This window comes from Mirounga angustirostris, unplaced genomic scaffold (genome assembly GCF_029215605.1).
Source record: "Mirounga angustirostris isolate CCGP_5_RB_7025 unplaced genomic scaffold, mMirAng1.0.hap1 SCAF_6, whole genome shotgun sequence".
Classification (NCBI taxonomy): Eukaryota; Metazoa; Chordata; class Mammalia; order Carnivora; family Phocidae; genus Mirounga; species Mirounga angustirostris.
The window spans coordinates 44,067,471-44,087,485 of record NW_026991714.1 but is presented as its reverse complement, the minus strand read 5'-3'; the positions used below and the strand labels follow the sequence as shown (position 1 = coordinate 44,087,485).

The following is a 20,015-nucleotide window of genomic DNA, read 5'->3' as shown; positions in this document are numbered from 1 at the left end:
TAGATCTTGAGGCCTTTCCTGATAGACCATGCCCCATCCATTTCTCCCAACCACATGATATGGGGTGAGGAAGCACTGTAGGGAAATGGAGCACACCATCTCTTCTCTCACGAACTTTAGCAGCACCTCAAAATTGAGGGTTTACACAAATAACCAGATGACCTCCAAGTTCAGTTCCAGGCCAGCTCTTATATTAAATTACTTTAAGTCTTCAGAGAACTGAAAATCATCCTTTCTTCATCAAAAGGTTGGGAACCCCTGGTTTAGTGGATTGGCAGTCCCCAAAACTAAAGCCTGGAATCTGTTCAACAAATCCCTATGTGGCGTCAGGGGCTGCCCCTGATTCATCCAGATCTTAATTTCCCCATCTGTTGCCTAAGAGCCTTGAAACCTGCTTTCTGTCCATTTTCCTGGGACGTGGAAAGACTTTACACAAGACCTGTGTTAATAGTATTAGACAGATGTTCCCAATTTAGTACTGCAAAGCTGAAATCTGGACATAATCCTCCCCTTGAGGGCTGGACCCGGAGGTACTAACTTGACAAAGCCACCACCATAGGCTTGCAATGACTTTCTTCCCATATGGCCGCTCCTCATGATTGAAAAGGCCAGTGGTAGGTGATGGAGTTTGGTTTATCAGGGGACTTAACTGGGTGGGTAATTTCCTCTTACTTTGTACAGGTCTGAGCAGGTTCAGGGTGGGAGTGAGGAGAGGGATCAGAACACAGAATTAGCCTGGCTACAGCCACTAAGAGAATTGGTATTGCCCCATGAATAAGTGGAGGTTCAGTCTGGCAGGCAAAGCACCACATCCAGTCTACAATGGTCCAGATGGCAAGGGCAAAGGCAAACTAGATGAGGTAGCACCGTCTCAACAGGTGGGCACAACACAACATCAGAGAGATGGGAGGCAGACATTCCAGAGAAAGGACAGGATGCAGACCATAAGCTTCAAGTAAGTCTCTCAACAGATGATAGAGCCCAGGCTTTAGGTGGGAATTTGGGACAGATCTGTAGGCTCTGGGAAATGGAAAATTAAGAACAAGGAAGGAACAGATGAATAAGCAGGTAAATTGGAACCAAGATGAGGAATTAAGATAGAAAGCCAGTTATAAAAAATAAAGTACGGGGATTGCATGTGAGAACAAAGCAAACATTCAGATGTTCAGACAAGGGCTAAAGGGCAGAGGCAGACCAATAGCAGTGAGGGATATGAAGCCAGGTAAGCCTGCACATCGAATCTAGTCGGGTGAGGAGGAACCCTGGATAGGAAAAACCAAGTTGGGCCTAACACAATTTACATCAGACTTGAGGAGAATATTAAGAGGATGGAACAGTATTAAAATCAATGGACTTTTCTCATTATATCCCCTCCTTGCTCCACTCAGAATAAAGTCTGTTGATCAATACAGAAATATGGGCTCTCTAGAATACTCTTTAGGGACTTTGTAAGGTGGGCATTGAAATAAAACATGGAATTATAGTTCAAGTCCATGGGCCTGGAGCAATTTTGGAACAGGCCCTAGATGCAGTACCAAAGATGAGGGTACAATATAGTTTCAAGGATGCCTAATCAGTCTGGAGCCATAGCATTCAAATAATGAAAATGGGGGTGCCTGGGTGGCTCAGTCATTAAGCGTCTGCCTTCGGCTCAGGTCACGATCCCAGAGTCCTGGGATCGAGCCCCGCATTGGGCTCCCTGCTCGGCGGGAAGCCTGCTTCTCCCTCTCCCACTCGCCCTGCTTGTGTTCCCTCTCTCGCTGTCTCTCTCTCTCTCTCTGTCAAAATAAATAAAATCTTTAAAAAAAAAATAATGAAAATGAATTTTATACTATCATTCAGGGCAAATCATACCAACACGTGTAAGGGGAAACACACTGAGTGAACCTATTAAATTCTGGGCTATTGACCCTGCAGTGAGTGTGTTAGATGACCAGGCCACCTTGCCTTAGAAATATTGGTACCATTGGCCAGATATCACAGCTCACAGTATCCAAAAACGGGCACACAGCATATATGATGAATAAGAAGGCTGAAATCCTTACAATTCAACCAAATAAGGATATGGATGTTATAGTTCTTCCTATTTCCAAGCAAGGCAACAGTACAAATACCTCAGATAAGACAAATTTTTGTGAGAAACCACAGCTGGGAAAGGCTGACCGGGGACTCCAAACTAGTCAGGACGATGAGGAGGGAGCAGGAAGAAAACTAACAATGGCCAGTGAGGTAGGAAGAAAGCCAGCAGAGAGGAGAAGACCTGGAAGCTAAGAGAAGGACAGAGTGATCTGGGGGAGCGAATGCAGCTGATCTTTTGTGCTACTAAAGATCCTCCCTGAGTTCACTCAAATACAGCATTGCTGCCCTAGCGCATGGATTCTATCAGTCACTTCACAGGAAAACAGACATCGTTTCCTGCTTCTACAAAGGAAGAAATTTAGCCCAGGGAATTCCTCACAAAAGTGATCAAGGAACTGAGTCCTCCACAGTTCCTTACATAGGAGTAGAATCCAGAGATGAGCAACAGCTCCGAGACCTGAGAGAGAAAAGGAGAAGTTCGAGCTTACCAGAACCCAGCAGCTGGGCTAACAGGAGTGCCCTGGTAAATGTTTAACAATGGCTAATGGGGGAAAGCCCCCACGTGTAATGTTTGCAATTTCTGAGGTGGAAATCCTCCCATCGTGGCTTATTTTAAGTCATCAACACGATATCAGTAAACATTAAGTTGGGAAAAAATGAACAGCATTGTCCCTCATGAGCTGGTATGAGCTGGCTCCTGCAAAACACCAGGCTGGACTGACATGATAGGGGCTGCCGCCATGGCAATGGACTCACTGCCGCTGCCCATGGAGCTCACAGAAGCAGAGAGGGAGGAGGAAAATGTTGGCTTTTCCCTCCCGCTTCCCTCCATCATCTACTAGTCACTCCTCTTGGCTCAACCCAGACAGAAGGATGCCCAAGGAGAAGCTCCCCTCCCCCAACAACACAGAATGGAGAAGGGAGATATAATAAAATTTGCAGAAGACTGTATGTAAGGTGTGATAGAAAGAGAGAAGGTCAGAGATGACTCTAAAATGCAGAGCCTGACGGATGACAACTATGTGTGGACCAGCTTTGGGGAGAAGGATCAGCTTTTGTATTTAAACATGCTAAGTTTGGATGTCAGTTAGAAATTTAAGACAAGACGTTGAATAGATGTTGGATAGAAGAATCTACCTTGTTCTCTACCCAGTAGAGTTCTGGGCTGGAGGTATCAATCAGACAGTTGTCAACATACAGATGTAATTTAAAGCCATGAAAGTGGATCGGATTCCCAACATCTGTGGACTGAGCCTGGCAACCGTTCTCAGCGGAGGGTCTGTGAGACACTTAAGGCAATTTCCTAAGACACTCCTTGTACGTAACAAATAAACTTCCCTCCTATGCATCTAGAAGGGTGCTAGTTATTTATCTTGGGAACACTGAGAAAATAGTCCTTCAAATTGTTACATGTGTTGTGTGGTTCAGATGAGAAACCAAGTTGGGAAAGGCTGACTGAGGACTCCAAACTAGTCAGGATGATGAGGAGCGAGCAGGAAGAAAACTAACAATGGCCAGTGAGGTGGGAAGAAAGCCAGCAGAGAGGAGAAGACCTGGAAGCTAAGAGAAGGAGAGAGTGATCTGGGGGAGCGAATGCAGCTGATGGGTCCCCTGAGGCGGTCTCTGAGAACTTTCGGACAGACATGGAGGTCTAAGAACCTTGACAAGTGCCATTTCAATAGCTTGCATTGTACTGGGTTTAAGAGAGAACGGGAAGAGTGAGCCTTCTTAGGTTAGAGTTATATGGTGACTAAAATTGGACCAGAAACTTCCTATCAATCATCTTTCAAACTTCTGGGTCAATCGGATAGGAGATTATTCTGAGTCAGCTTAACTGTTAAGAAAATCATGCCCAATGGCAAGAATTTATCTCTTAGAATTTTTTTCAATGTTGGGCAATCAACAAAACTTAAAATATATCCAGATATTGAGGCTCTGACTGACTACATAAATCCAGATTTCAAATATTTGTGTTCATCATAAATAGTCTGTTGGTGTTACTGGTTAACTAGAAAATAGGTAGTGATTAGAAAACTGCACTTACAGATTTATGCTAAAAATAGAACCTATGGCTTAATGTATTGGGCTTTCACATAAGTTCCATTTACCAAAAATATTTAAGAATCCAATGCAATCCCATCACTCCTATTGTTTTAAACTTCATTACACACATTATATATAATATAATGTGTTATTATATTATATATTTCAAGTGGTTGAGAGCTTCAACCACTTGAAAGCTGGCAGCTAACAGTATAAAATTTACTGCCCTACAGTTCTTATGATCCAGCGGTCTGTTTCTACGATTTGCACAATCACATAAATTCTCTGAGCCCTCATTTCTTTTCCTGGAGACCCAGGATGGTAATGCTGGAAGCACTCATTAAATAGGCTTTGAAAGTGCTAGCAAACACAGTTTCTCAGTAGTGAGAGTACATGATACATTAAGACTGAGCTGACTGGACCAACTGGGAAGTTTGGGACGTTGACTGACCTAGACAGATGGCTCAGTTGACTCAAGTGAATGGAACAAAAAGGACCTAAAATAATAGAAGGTAGAACTATAACATGCAGAGCTCCTGTAAAGGCCTCTAGGGCACGCTCGCCGTTGAGCCAGTGCTCCCTGCGGTGGGGGCATGGGGGGGTGGGGGGTGCCGTCGGCATGATGTCGTATCTGAAAAGGCAGCCTCCACACACATATTCTGTCACGCACACCTTCATTTACATGGCTTCAACTCTTTCCCACTTAGATCATCCAAAAACTTTGGTGATGGGGGCATGGATACTTGGGATTCTGTGGACTACTTTGCTTTTCATTTTCCAGGCTTTCTGAAAACAGCTGCAGAAATACCCAGACCTTTGGGAAAGAGGCTGATCTTACCGCATTTCCAGCCAGACTGCAAGCCAAGAGAAGTGGAAATATATTACAAGCCTATTTTCCTGAAATCCCTGTCAGAACTGCTCCAGCAATTTCTTGGCTTTCCACATGACCTCAAAACAGGACAAGCTCCTCTTCCAAATCCATCTGCTTTTTTAACTTTAGCTCTAGCCTTATATTTAAATATTCAGTTAAGTCAGGTACAATAGCCCCACAGTCCCAGTGGTACCCCGATTTGCAAATCTGAGTTATTATAGGACCAGGGGATATATAAATCAGATGGTGAATGCAAATCACAAACCTTATACCCAGAGATTCGACTCCAAGAAATCTATTACCAGCAACACACTACAATATATTTTCAGACTAGCTAAAAGACAAATGCTTTATTTCGAAATGATCTTAAGCAAGGATTATGGTTGGGGTTGGCAAATGTCAAGAATTTCAGTTGACATTATCTCATAGGTAGCATTTTAAAATCCAGAACAACTCAGGGAACAATGGAAGGAAAAAGAGATTACCAATGTTTCACGTAAAGAATATGAATCGAGAACTTCAAACTAATCTTTCATTCACTCAGTCTGGAATTAGCAGACTCAGGACGCTGTTGGACACAGCACCGCCCAGCCCCCTCCCGCCTGTGTGGAGCTATGCGCACACCACAGCTGGGCACACCGCGCTCTCCTGGGAACTCCGGCATCCAAAAATTCATGCAGCCAGTACTCTTGGAAAGAAACATTAACCGTTCCCTTCCCAAGGGATACAAAACTTTCTCCTTTGGTCCCTCATCCAGAGCTGTTTCCTGGGCAAATGACCAGAGGAACACCCATTCAGAAAACCAGAAATCAGGTTGCCAAGGAATTGAGAAGCTAAAGTGACAGTATTGAGGGAAGAGGCCATGTGTTCTAAGCCTTGCCTTAATAGCCCTTCAAAATCCGGAGAAGACTGGTTCAAATTTGGTTCAGGCCCGAGACACAAAGTATTATATAATTATCAGATTCAAAAAATGAGATTAGACCACATAGAAATGATAATACATTTTGAACATCTGCTAAAGTGGCACTTGATGCTGAATCTTAATGGGCTCAACACTCTATTTCTTATAAAATTATATGATCTGAGAATTTACATCTTTCTTAATACTTGACTTTAAGGCTATTAAAATCCAACATTATTAAGTTAACACTGGTTATGCATTTTTTAGGTTTATAAACTTAAACCAAAATGTTTCCAGCATCATCAAATTGCTCCGCTCTTCCAATTAAACTGAACTCTATATAAAAATATGGCCTACTGATGTTTGATACAATTGAGGTTTATATGTCCACACCCTCTCTCAACATTACTATCTTCTTTAACTATTATTAACTTCCTAAAAAAAAGAATTATAGAAACATCCCCTGTTGCATTATTTGTTTGTATAAATATACAGCTTCTTTGCTCCTCAACTATTGAGCTCTTATCAATTCCATAAACCAATGATATGAAATACTTCTTCATTGCAATCCTTTTCAGAACAAGCCAAAAAACAAATGAACAGACTTATTCTTCTCTTCTGACACTTTCCTTTCGCATTAACTCACACTTACAGCATACAGAGCTATCACTTCAAAGCATGTTTCTAATAGTGAAATGCTCACTAAACCAGAATGGAAATCCATCATTCCTGTTGGTGAAATGTTAATATGTTAACCTCCAGCTGGCAATGGGCTGATAAAGGATTTCAATATGAAAGTTTTCTATTTATATTGAGCATCTAATATTAAAAGAACCCTCATCTATGGCAAATAACCAAGTCAAGTTCATTATGTTCAATTTTTAGTATGAAATACACTGATTTTTAGCTATAAGTCCTTAAATTCAAAAGGTTAAATGGGATAATCCTTAACAACAATTTTACTTGATTAAAGACACCAACAAATAAAAGAAAATAAATCCCAAGTCCTATAGAACTGTCTGCCTTGGAATGTAGTATTTTTTCATTTGGATACCAATGGGATAAATTTTCATTCACGTCTAGTAGAGCGCAATTGACGCTTAAACAATGTGGGGATTGGGGCGCCGACCCCTGCTCAGTCAAAAATCTGTGCATAACTTTTGACTCCCCAAAAACTTACCTACTCTTAGCCTACTGTTGACCAGAATCCTTACCAATAACATAAACAGTCAATTCACACATATTTTGTAGGTTATATGTATTAAATACTGTATTCTTACAGTAGAGTAAGCTAGAGAAAAGAAAATGTTATTAAGAAAATCATAAGGGAGAGTAAATACATTTCCAGCACTGTACTATAAAAACACCCCATACAAGTGGACCCACACAGTTCAAACTCGTGTTGTTCAAGGGTCAAGTGTATTTTCTTTCTCCGAAATCAGTGGTATTGGCTCCAGAATTCTGGCCTTCATTGTTTAGATGATCTCTTTTGGTAATAAGTTAAAGATGCCTCATGGTTACTGACACATTTTCAGGGAAAGATCATTAATATTAATACCTATATTGTTATTTTGCCTTTTCAAGGATTAGCCTAAATCTCCTTCCTCTCTCTCTCTTTCCTTTCCCTCCCTAGTCCCTGAATTCTTCTTTTTATCTCTCTATAAGACCTCCTGAAAAGACAAATCGTTAAAATGTTACCTATTTTTGATTAAAATTATAAAATTTAGCATTCTTTTAAAATTCTACATCTACATTTTTAAAAGCTGAACCCTATCCATAGAAAACTGTCCATATACATATACAAACAACAGTTTGCAAATAACTCCAGGGGTTCAAAGTCGCTCTAAAGCCTATTCGTGGGTGCACAGAGGGTCTGTAGTCCTCAGAGTAAACCCTGTTCCAAGCTGATTCTCACAAGTCAACCATTCAACTCTGGCCCAGGGCTTGCCATCTCCTCAGTCCTTCCTTTGGTCAATACTGCTGAGCCCAAATTAACTTGTGCATCTCCTATGAAGCCTTCCCCAACTCCTTCAATTCATCTCCACTTTCTGCCTTTCCAGGCTTCCTGATACCCACAGAGTCAAGTCTTAAAACTTAGCATTCAATTTCCCTCTAGATAATTCATACAGGGAAGTTATACCTCAAAATCTAATTGGTAAATCCCTGAAAGCAGATACATATACCTAACATCTCTGCAGCTCCCTCCACAGCACCTGGCACAGTGCCAGTGAATATTTACTGAATGATCAACGCACTCATCTAACTTATCCTCTAGGTAGCTTCTGTCCCATCACCGCTACTTGACCCAAGGAGAAGGATGAGGCCAAGACCCACATTTTTTTAAGATTTATTTTACTTATTTTATTTTTTTTAAGGATTTTATTTATTTATTTGACACAGAGAGAGAGAGAGAGCACAAGCAGGGGGAGCAGCAGAAGAAGAGGGAGAAGCAGACTCCCCGCTGAGCAGGGAGCCTGATGTGGGACTTGATCCCAGGACCCTGGGATCATGACCTGAGCTGAAGCCAGACGCTTAAGCAACTGAGCCATCCAGGCACCCCTATTTTACTTATTTTAGAGAGAGAGAGAATGAGAGATTGGTGGGAGGGGTGGGAGGGGTGGGGGGAGAGGGAGAAGGAGAAAAATCTCAAGCGGACTCCCTGCTGAGTGTGGAGCCTGACTCAGGGCTCAGTCTCAGGACTCTGAGATCATGACCTGAGCTGAAATCAAGAGTCAGATGCTTAACCGACTGAGCCATCCAGGCACCCTAGGACCCACATCTTTTTGAGCAAAATATAGATTATACAGAGCTCAGTGGCTATCACACTACACGATTTTGTTCATCAGTTAGCAATCATTTATGGAGTTCCCACTATGTGTCAGGCACTAAGCGAGGCTCTGGAAATACAAAAGTGACGGAAGGTAAGTAGATGAACTATGGTATGCTACATGCAGTAATGGGTGCACAAGGCACCAGGGAAAGAGGAACAGGCAACTATCTATCTAGAGATGTTAGTAAAGTTGTTACTGAGAACAGGACCCTTGAAATGGATGTTGAAAGAATCAGTATGAGATGAACTACAATGGGAAAGACATCCCAGGAAGGTAAGAGCAAATGCAAAGGCCAAAAGCATAGAAATAACATGTCTCTTTAATCCCCTCCTCAACTCTCCCTCGTCAGCCCCGGAATGAGTCCACATTTCAATAAGGCCAACTCATCTCACCTTCCAGATTTTTTGCCTGAACAGGGATTTATTTTTAAAGATAGACTAAGGTGCATTGCCTAGCAAATATGAATTTCATAATACTAAGTAAATTTTGTATTTTGGATTTGGAAATACAACCCAAGTCCAAATTATAGATTTGTAATGACATACATGTGACTGACTCAACATTAGTTTTATTAGGATCCATATTTTTATAGAGAGGATTTTTAATAGAATTTTAATTATAATGATCTGTCTGCCTTCAAGGGATAAAATAACATCAAGAAAAAAAATGGTTTTAAAGTTATTTATTCAACTTTTCCATTCCTGTATCATTTACTTCTCCAAGTGCGTTTCAGTTTCTCTGTCTGCTGGCTTTATAAACCTCTCTTTGGGCTTTAACAACCATGGAATCACTTTTACTGTGAAGTTTAATATCCTGCTTTAAAATCCAAATATGATTCACATATTGCATCTTCAGTATTTTTCTAAAACAAAACAATCTGCTTGAACTTTAAAAAAAAAATTACTTTTCTCCAGAACACTTAAAAACATGCCTTCCAATATCTGGAAATAGGACTCATTTAATAACACAGGCAATAAACTGCTTCAGGCTCACTTTCCTGCCTTGTACTCTAAAAAGAAAGATTAGTAACACTGCTAAACTAATTTTATTTTAAAAATACTAATGATATTAAAATGCATCAATAGTCTGGCTTTAAAAAAAAAAAAAGCTGGAAAGAAAAAAGTCAAGAAGAAATGGTTGCAGAGGTGCTATTCCTGGCACTTAGGACTTTTTCAGAGACCTGAGCCTGTAATTGCTTTTAAAGACACGAGAGCCTTCGTTCTCTCTCCCCCAATATATCCAAAGCAGACTTCATATCTGAGATACTAGAGGATGCGCAGAAATTTATAATAAAGACACAAAGCCTCACTGATGGTGTTATGCAAAAGGTGCTTTTATGGTTGTTACTAATCTCAGATACACAATAAACAATCAACTAAATAAGCAAGCAGAAATTTCCTAGGAAAGTCATTTAAAATTATTTTGAGTTGTTTCACAAAACTCTGAGTTCAGATCTTCATTGGCCTCTTCGTTGCCATTAGAGCTCTAGGACCCCAACGTTGAAAACGATAAGACAATGAAGACCTGGATCCTCATATGAGAAGGGCGATTATCCTCATCAGGACGATCAGGATGATACATTATATTTGTATCATGCTTTATACCTAAAAGAATTCTTTCCACAGATTCACCTCATGTGTTCATCCTAAACCTCCAACAGAGATAACAAACCTAGGTTCCAGAAGTGACATGCCCAAGGACATAAGGCCAGCTAGTGGCAAGAGTAGAATCAAAGCCCAGAACTTGCTGGTACAAAACAATCTTTTCCATTGCACCAGATATAGAATGACCAATCAATCTCTTTCCCCATCTTTCCCTCATTTTGTTTTGCATTTCTTAATAGACTCATTGATTGGTTTTAAATATAGTATTTCAGGATCCTCAGACCTTCATTTTGAGTTTCCAGTTTTAAAAATGTATTAATCAGCCCAACATCGATTTCCTCGTTATTCACAGTTAACCTTCCTGGAAGAAGGGCAGTCTAAAGCAAATAGCGATGTTCTGCATTCACTTCTCTTTTTCCTCTTTTACATCACTGTTGGAGCACATAATGAGTGCCTCTCTCAGCCGGTAAAATTTCTTCCCATTCATTTATTGGGCCAGGCCTCTCCCAGAAAACACCATAATTGGTTTCCTTCCAGGTTTCCACAGAAAACCTCTCAGAAAGATTGCAGGGACCACAGGATGCAAGCAACAAGGCCCAAATGACACCATATATTTAAGAGTATAAGATTCTAATATCAATTTCAAAAACACATTATGAAGTAAAAGTCTTTCCATTCTTTCAACGCTTTACAAAAGAGCCCTAAGAAAACCAGCCACAGAGTAATTTTTCTTGAATCCGCAACCACTGAAAGAACAGCAGATTTCTTCCTTTCATTCATTCATTGGTTGGGTCACTCATGCATTCATTCAACAAGGAGTTTCATATTGCCAGCGGTGCTCTAGGCCCCAGGGTTTCAGTGGAAACCAGCCAAGTTTCTCCCTTGTAGAGCTTACATTCTAGAGGTAGTAAGAAAGGCAATAAACCCATAAACAAATAGTATCATATATTGTTAAGTATAATGAAAAAATAAAACCAGGTCATGGGGAACAGAGTGGAAGCAGGGAAAGCAGCTGAGAAGTGATTATGGGAGCCCAGGTAAGAGATGAAAGTAGGCCGATGAAAAATAGATTAACATTTGCTGATAGATTTGATGTCAAGTTTGAAGAAGAGAGAAACTGAGGATTATTCCAAGATTTTTGCATGAGTTGCTTACCAGTGGTGCCTTGGCTAAGATGGAAGAGACCTAGAGAGAAACAGGACGAGGGTAGGAACATCAAGGATCCTCTTTATTGCTGAGACAAGTTTGAGGTGCCATTGAAGTGGAGATGTTATTTAAAAAAATTAAAAGACAGTTGAGGGGCACCTGGGTGGCTCAGTGGGTTAAGCGTCCAACTCTTGGTTTCAGTTCAGGTCATGATCTTGGTGTCATGAGATCAAGCCCCGCATCAGCCTCTGTGCTTAGTGCAGAGTCTGCTTATCTCTCTCCATCCTCCCTCTGCTCCTCCCCCTGCTCTCTCTCTCTCTCGCTCGCTCGCTCTCTCTCAAATAAATAAATAAAGTCTTTAAAAAAAAAAAAGACAATTGAATATACAAGTATAAAGCTCAGAGGAGAACTCAGGGTTAGAAATAAAAATTTGAGATTCAACAGAATTCACATAGCACTTAAAGTCATGGGACCAGATGAGTTCACCTCAGGATATGTGTAATCAGAAGGGGTTCAAATCATTACCTAACTTAGGCAAAGTCTTTAACCTTTCTACAACCTTTCACCGATCACCAAATAACTGATAAACTGACCTGGATGAAATTCTTGCTAAACTCTAATGTGTGTTGGTGAGGTTACAAGTGCTGAGGTTTTAAAGTACAATTATTCTAGAAATTTCAAAGACCCCATACATTTACCTAGCCTATTATAAACTTAAAAAGTTAGACTTTTTTTTCTGATTGAGTGCATTGACATGTGTTAACTGCTGGAAAGAATTTTTTTTTAAGATTTTATTTATTTATTTGACAGAAAGAGAGATAGGGAGAGCAGGAACAGAAGCAGGGGGAGTGGGAGAGGGAGAAGCAGGCTCCCCTCTGAGCAGGGAGCCCGATGCGGGTCTCGATCCCAGGACCCTGTGATCATGACCTGAGCCGAAGGCAGACGCTCAACAACTGAGCCACCCAGGCACCCCTGGAAAGAGTTTTTAAAAGCAGCAGACAAATTAAGGATCACAAAACTACTGTATTGTATACAATAAGTAGAGAGGAAGCAAGATTATTATCTGATCACATTCTTGCCACATTTTTGCTTATTTTATCTAATTACCCTATGTATCTTCTAGATTTATCCAACTTAACCTATCACACAAGGTTTTATTAGAATACCTAAAGAGTTGCTGCAACAGAAAAGATTTCGTATAGTCTTTCTGAAATTATAACTACTGTTTTTAATGGTTAGTGTGTGTTTTAAAAAATTTAATACTAAGGATACCTTGGAGGAAACCATAGTCTTTGCCATGTTTGAACTAAACGGAAAACCCCTTCTGATTATATAAAGCTAAAATCTCAACCTGGGGAGAAATACGTTTTACAATGCTATGTAAGTCATTGAACATAGAGTAGTAGAAGTTAGTCTCTCACGTCCCCTGCTGGTGCTCCCAATTGTAATTCAAGGTAGCAAGCACTAGATGGCATTGCTGACTCATAACTAGGCAACTGATTGCTTTTTTTCCCCCCCCCCCCCACGTTTTAGGCTGAACTTGAAAATCTTTGTTATTAACAAAGTTAAAGTTCTTGAGTAACTAAAGAAATTTTAAACATTTCAAACATGAAAAAAAAAACCCTCCAAGCCAATTTAGGGTGTTCTCTTCTTGACACTATTATACCTTTCCCTAATTGCTATTACCCTAAATTGCATTCTCTACATGAGGTTTTTAAATATATAATGACCTATAAATGTAAATATAAAAATACTGAAATCAAACATTGGTGTACTTTCAGATGATAATTATAACTTAAGTGGAAAGAAGTAAGGTTCTCCAAAGGAAAAAACTCAGTCTTCGGCTCTGCTAAAGCAACTTGCCACTAACATCCTAAGGGCAGGAGGGGCAAGGAGGAAACAAATTATGGGTTTGGGCCTTCACCTCTATGGTGTGCTTAGAACTCATTTATAAAGGCTCTTCTGTCCACTTTGGGACTGAAGTCCCCTGGTCTTTCCACATAAAAACCAGCCGTATCAATACAGCAAGTGCCCCACCCCCAGCAGTTTCTGGGACTATTTGGGCTTATAAAGGGGGGTTGACAACGACACTGAGAGGTCTCTTGCCTCACCCTTGCAAATGCTCTGCTCTATTCCTCCTGTGGGTCCCACAAGTAGCCAGTGCCAGGACTGAAATTCACCAAGCTAACAAAACTTCTCCAAGAGGGAAAGTCTTAAAAAGTAATCCTGTTCTTTCAAACATGACATTTTTTTTAAAGAATCTCGCTCTTTAAAAAAGAGATACAAAGTAACTTCTCAACTCACCAACAATAAAATAAATACAAGTGATAGAGAAAATTTCTTAAAGCTAACATGGAGATTGCCATTCGCCAATTCATTCATTTACTCAATTAATGTGGCAATTTGCCATGAATGGTAGTCAGAGCAAATAATGTGGCAGCGAACAGAGAAGAGTTGGGTCCCTGTCTTTACAGAGCCTCCTGTTCAGTAGTAACGTAATGTTAGTAATATAGAAATAATTGCTTTAATGTTGCTAATAAGCCAATCACCTCAAAGCCTTTTAAAAAGTAAGCCTGATATGAACTAATGAAAATGAAACTTACTGATCATGTATCACAGGAGGGAAGAATGTGAATCTATGGAGAGAAAATAATTCAAAAGAACCTATTTTGGTCTTTGGCATACCAGTCTATTTCACAGAAAGCAAACTGTGTTTCACTGCCTAGGAGGTCACACAGAGCTGCATATTCATTTTTATTCATTTTTATGAAGAAAAGCAAATGAATAGACACTGTGGATGCTTAGACAGTTTTCCTTAGATTATTTCCCCTTTTCCCCCAAAGTTCCACCTCATCTACACCTGCTTTAATAGCTTCATCTTTGTGGAAGTAAAATATTTTAAGTAAGGACTATGAGTCATCAACAAAATTATAAATTACAAATGCAAACTTAATTTTATCACATTAGAAGAAAGTCTTCCAGTGGTGCCTGGGTGACTCAGTCGGTTGGGCATCCGACTCTTGATTTTGGCTCAGATCGTGATCCCAGGGTCATGAGATCAAGCCCTGCCTCGGGCTCTGTGCTGGGCATGGAGGCTGTTTGAGATTCTCTCTCTCCAACCGAGCCCCCTGTTGGGCTCCACGCTCAGCAAGTAGTCTGCTTAAAGACTCTCTCTTCCTCTCCTTGTGCCCTTCCCCCTCTCTCTTCCTCTGAAGGAGAAGAAGAAGAAAGAAGAAGAAGAAGAAGAAGAAGAAGAAGAAGAAGAAGAAGAAGAAGAAGAAGAAGAAGAAAAGAAGAAGGAAGAAGAAGAAGAAGAAGAAAGTCTTCCATTGTAGAAGGCTATTTGATCAAGAATCTCTGTCCAGATTTTAGTCCTGAAGGTACCCCGGTCTCCAGTTATCCTGACATTACAGACTGGGTTCAAGTTCCTGCTCTACACACCTTACTACCTGTGTGACTTTGCTTTCCTCATCTCTCAAATAGAGGTAATAGTTATGTGGTGGTGATACAACATGACTAAGGGAAATATGCCCGTAAAATGCTTACAACAATGCTTTGCACATAGTAAGTACTTGATAAATAGCCATTGTTAAAATATCCAAATTTCAGTGAAGAATTTCATTAATATATTCATTAGAGGGAACTGAAATCAAAGATGAGTCAGATTTTACGAGAGCATCTAGCTTCTCTAAAGAAGCTTTAATCTCCTGGCTTGGCCAAACTACATTGTAGGACATGGAAAGAATTTAGCAAATGAGATCACTGGGCCAACAGGGGGTATCTTTAAGGAATCTTAGCAAATGAGAGGAAGTGGTTAAATGAAAGAAAGTCCTAATTTTCAAAATAACAGAGAATGCAAGTTCTGCAAACTACAGAACTATTGACCACAACAACACTCTAGAATAGACCATTAAAATATATGGTCACTTAAAGAATGCTACAGGGCTGCCATTAGCAATGAGTTAGTCTAAACCATTTCCTTGCTCTCACAGCAGACTAATAAATCTAGAAAATATGAGAGATACAGTATAGCAAGAAAAAGGCCTTTGGCAGTAGGCTTATACTATCCTTTGGACAAGAAGAAATACAGATTGAGTGATAATACAAACAGATTCATTGTTAAATGATTGCCAAATGCTACTTTTAAGGGATACATTTTTTTAATCCAGAAGGAAGTATCCAGTGACCAGTCCCAGGGCTTTATGTAAATCCTATTCAGGTAAACCCAATTTACTTAGATTAAGACCCGAAGCAACCTTCAAAGAACATCAGTTCCCTAGGAGAAGGAATTTGTCGGCTGGTCCCCTGCTCCATCCCTGGCTCTTAGAATAGGACCTGGTGTCCCGTGAAAGTTCATTAAATACTTATTGAATTAATAAAAAATGTGTAAATAATGTAAAGTTGAGAGAATGAATAAATACTCTGAATAACTTAATCAGAATCCAAAAGGTCTTCACAGAACAGAATAATGGGTCAAATGAAACCCAGGTAATTTCCCAGAGTGAGGAAAGGTTAGCCTTGAGAGTCAGGGGGACTCTGTTTTCAATCTTGATTCTGCCACTTGTCAAGGAGGGAAAGAGTTTGTGGGCAGAGAATTGAGGCGAAGTTTCCAGAGGAAAAAAAAGTAAGATCCTCCACATAAGTCCAAAATTGATCAAGTACTTAGAGAAGATGTGGTTTTTAGCTGGGGGAGGGGGGATGTAACTGGAGAAATTCCAACTACAAAAATATAGTTCAGAATAATCAAACATGAGTTTCTATCTGGGCCACATTTGAGAGTAAAAGGAGACACTATTATGCGAGGACAACAGGTGAAAAGTGGTGTTGCCCTCGGCAAACCAGGACACATGATTACACTATGTATGGGACACACCAAAAGCTCTAGACATTTGAGTTGATGAAAAGTTAAGTGGATCAACAATTTGCTGTAACTGGTTTAGAAATATATTCATTCACTAAGTGCTTACCATATGCCTGGCACTGTTCTAAATCCATTACATGTATTAGCTCATTGGATACTCACGAAAGTATTCTAAAGTCTTATTATCCTACATATCATGAAAAAACTGAGGCACAGAGAGTTTAAATAACTTGCCCAAAGTTAACTACTCAGCTTACTTCAAGGCTTACACTAACTGAACAGATAGACTCCAAAACCAGTCGCCCCTGAGTCTGTGCATTTAACCATTACAACATACAGCCTCGGGCTGCAATGAAATGCACTGAATTGCATTCTGCTAACCAGGCAAAGAATAGTCCTGCTTGCTTCTGTTTCAATCAGAGTTACAGCTAGAAACATGGTTTTGATTCGAGGTCCATACCAACTAGGCACGCTAGGGTGTATTAAGGAAGGCAAGGACATGTGAGACCATAATACCCAGGGATGAGCAAAAGGAACTGTTCAGCTTAGAGAAGAGACTTGGTGTGGCATGAGAACAGCTCAACTACATGGATGGCCATGGGGAGGAAAAGTCAGACTCTATTCAGCAGCTTTCAGACTTTTTTTTAAATCATTGAGATTCAGTTCACCTCTGTAGTTAATTATATGATTAAATAACTTAATTATGTAATCGAGACAAAGGTTTCATGAAAACCTTACTACTTATGATACACTCTGATATTTTCTATTCTATTCTATTTCCGTTCTACTCTATTTCTTCTTCTTCTCTCTCTTTTTTTTAAGATTTTATTTATTTATTTGACAGAGAGAGACACAGGGAGAGAGGGAACACAAGCAGGGGGAGTGGGAGAGGGAGAAGCAGGCTTCCCGCTGAGCAGGGAGCCCAATGCGGGGCTCGATCCCAGGACCCTGGGATAATGACCTGAGCCGAAGTCAGATGCTTAATGACTGAGCCACCCAGGCACCCCTTTCTTAATCTCTTTTAATGCTGGTCATGTCCAACTAAAATTATTCCACAACCCCCGGATTTCAGCCTAAAATTTGAAAAATACTGCTCTATATGCTTCCAAAAAGAGAAACTAAAAAGTGACAGATAGATGTTACAGAAAAGTACATTCCAAGTCAACAAAACAATAACTACGTAACTGTCAGGGCTGTCCAAAGTTGCAATGGGCTACTTCGGAACAGAGGGAGTTCCCTCTCACTGTAGGTAATGTAGGTATCTATCCCATCATAGACTGTGGGTAGAATAGAAAAGATTCAAATATTAGTTAAACGGCTGAAATAGAAGAACATGAAGTTTTCTTTCCAAACCCAAGATCTCATTATTCTAAATCACATTTTTGTAATAAAAATAATACTTTCCCTTCAACAGTATCCATTTTCCAAAATATTTAGGTATGTTCCAACCTACCAAGACATAAGGAAAGAAGGAAGATTGGAAGGAAGAAAAGGAAAGAAGGAGGTAAGGAGGAATGGGAGAAAAGAAAAAAGGGAACAAAGAGAGTGAAAGAAAGAAAACCATGTAGAACTTAAGTGTTTCCTACATAAATTAAAGAAGTTTCCTTCAAAATGAATTCTAAGCCCCTACTTCCCCAATTCCAACAAAAATGTAAATTGGGTTCATCCAGAGTACAAGATTCCTGAGTACCCTGCATGAGAAAAAGAAATTAAAAAGACATCTGAAAATCACTCCAGGCTCTATAATGAGCTCTGATGGTTTTCTTTTAGATCATTCTGGATGATCAGATCAGAACAGAGGAGCTGAGACTGACTCAGGACTTGATGTGTGAAATAGCTTTCCACAGGATTTGGCCAATCCTTTTTGACAAGTATACACATCGCAACAATCTTCAAAGGCAACTTATGGAAGAGCCTCCTAACTCCTTTTGAAGATACTGCCAAGAAAAGCAAAAGAGAAAGTATGAAGAGAAATCTAAATAAGGACAAAATGAGTGAAAGAAGGACACCAACGTGAAGCCCAATGGATACAACTAATAAAAATTAAACATTCTACTAGACTACTGACCAACCATTCAACTCATAATTTCTGTGGACTTGTTATGAGCACATAGTGGTCTCTTGCCACCAGATACCTTGTTTCATCTTCAAAGCCATTGTCCATAATCCAAGGCTAACACCACTGGCACAGAGCTAGGGGTTGTTCTCTGAGTAAGACGGATGTCTTGGTGGTGATCTTGCCAGGGCTCCCTAAAAGAAATAAGAAAGCCCAAATTGGGGTAAATGATCCATCCAATACTGCCAGGAGTTCTCTGGATGCTTTTTGCCAAACTTAATTTCCTTACAAGGTTTCAGAGCAAAAGAGTACATGGACTAGAACAGCCACAATCCAACCACAGCTGGCTGTGTTTGGTATACAAGGAGATGGCTACTCGTGAATTAAACAAATAAGATTAAATCAAAGGGTAACCTCAACTGTAAACTCCTTCTGACAAAATGAGTAATTCAGTATTTATCTTCAATTAATACTATGGGTACATATATTATCAACATTAATAGAGTGTCTTCGGAATTTACACACTCAATAAATTAAGTGTTTTAAAAATGAAGTGGAAAGTTAGAAGCTTTTTGTTAAGACCATCTGGACATCTTAGAATTCTGAATCCTGAGTTGGACCCACTCCCACGTTGCTATAAACTATGCTATAAACTCTCAAATCAGGAATAGAGTCCTTTGTAGAAAGATGAGTCCAGGAAATAAACTGAAACCAGACTTCAGATTGGCAAGTCAGTGAAGACAGAGACTTAGAAACAGAAGAAAAAGAATAGTGGTTGACATAATTCAGGTAGGTTGGAATTCAAACATGCTGGGACCTTGGCAACACAGGCCAGCTGGAGCAAGATGAAGCCAAAACCAGTCCAGGCACAGTCTAGGGAAACACATACAAGCTCCAGAGGTTTGTCACCAGGTGGACACTTGTGAAACCAATGTATCATGTCCAAAGACACAGCAAATCCCCTCTTGATTCAGAAAGACACTGTGAACAGGAGGATGAACTGAAGGACAGGGCATGACCATGGAGGTATAGACTCACAGTCATAGCAAAACTTCTATTTCCAGTAATATTGTGATCTAAGTACACAAAAAAATCTAGAATTGTTGGATAAAACAAAACAAAGATTCTAAATGCACAAGGAAGTCTAAAGTCTCAAGGAAGTAAGGTAAATTATAGAACCGAGCAAGGGAAGAACATAAATATAGATATATTACACTGACTGTCCAGAGACTATTTGTTGATGCTGATAAGCAATGAGTTTGGGGTTTTATAGCCATATAGAAATAGATGATAAAGCCTTAGGTTTGCTTAATGTGAAGAAGTGGAACAGAGCCCCTCCCTGCCCCCCATAAGCTCTCAAAGGGCTGCTTTCTCAATAAAAAGAGATGACAAGGAACCTCTCTATCTCCGCATAGACTCTCCAGCATTCCCAAACACAAGGTTCAAATTTATTTACCTAACCAAGGCAGGAGGAAGAAACATTTTCAAACTCATTTTATGAGGCCAGCACTACCCTGATACCAAAGAAAGACAAGGACACTACAAGAAAAAAAAATTACAGGCCAATAACCCTGATGAACATAGATGTGAATATTCATAACAAAATATTAGCAAATTGAATTC

The 20,015-nt window shown here is 40.0% G+C and overlaps 1 protein-coding gene across 3 annotated transcripts in view; it reads right to left on the bottom strand.

Moving 5' to 3' along the window:
- Window positions 1–20,015, bottom strand: part of RGL1 (ral guanine nucleotide dissociation stimulator like 1) — a 249,113-nt gene that overhangs the window by 203,522 nt on the left and 25,576 nt on the right. Inside the window, exon 1 of one of the 3 annotated variants that reach the window (XM_064594221.1) lies at window positions 18,472–18,880. The exons of 1 other annotated variant lie outside the window; for it this stretch is intronic. The gene's annotated coding sequence lies outside the window, so the exon portion shown is untranslated. Of the gene's footprint in view, window positions 1–18,471; window positions 18,881–20,015 lie in introns of those variants that run through there. One more of the 3 variants, XM_045877302.3, reaches the window with a different exon arrangement.